Raw genomic sequence first — 1,070 nt, forward strand, 5'->3', positions numbered from 1 at the left:
CAAGCCTAATTTTTCAAGAAATCAACAATGGAAACTTTTTAAAAACTTAACAATCTTATAAAATGGTGCTTGGCCTAGCTAAATCAAGCTCCCTTGACCTTAATTTCATAAATAAATACAAGAAAATAACTTAAATTTAACTTAGAATTTAAGGTGAGCCATAGAAGTTCTCCTAGGTTTTTCTTCTCTTTGGACGGTGAAAAAGAAGTTGAAGATGAAAAATGTTATTTTTTTTCTCATTAGTTTAGCTATGTAAGTAGATTAGGACTTAATTAACCAAGTTTAGTAACTTAATCATGGTTTAATTGACTTAATCAATTCATTAACCAAACTTAGTGGAAGATATCATCACCATCCACTAACAACCATAGGAAAATGGTTTATTTACCATTTTAAGCCTTTGATTAATTGCTATATAAGTCCCTAAGCCTTTGGTCAATTAAAACTCTATAGCAATTAGACTTTTACAAATTAGTCCTTAAGTCTTAATTAGCTATAAGTACACAAAATTATGAAATATTTCCTAATATATTTTATATTATCATTGTAAATATTAATATTAATAACTATAAACTCAATTATGAAAATAGGGTTTTGAAACTGTATTTCCAGTACCAGTGAAAATTATTAATTACACCATGGAAATCGTGATTTTTTATTGAAAGATTTTTTTTTAAATTGATGTGTATTGAAATATCAAGATACGGACTAGTATTTTTAGGGCATTGAGTAAATTAATTACAACCATTTGTGCTCGTTATGACCTTAAGCAACGACGTCGCCACCTGGATTTTTCCCTATTTCTCGTCCTGACATTAGAGTTCATTGTCGTGACATGATTCACTATTTCGAGAAACAAGTTTAAAGACCTATATTAATTAAATTCATCACAACCAAACAAACATTACAAAGCAATAAACAAAATAACCAAATGATACTCAGAATGACATTAAACGAATAAAATTTATTTATCCTTTTTTTATAATCACTAATTCGAGTCTAAACCCGTAGGAATCACCATAGCCATTTACGAATCATACATGTATATCTATATGCAAATAAAATACTAC

Source organism: Gossypium hirsutum, chromosome D05 (genome assembly GCF_007990345.1).
Source record: "Gossypium hirsutum isolate 1008001.06 chromosome D05, Gossypium_hirsutum_v2.1, whole genome shotgun sequence".
Lineage (NCBI taxonomy): Eukaryota > Viridiplantae > Streptophyta > Magnoliopsida > Malvales > Malvaceae > Gossypium > Gossypium hirsutum.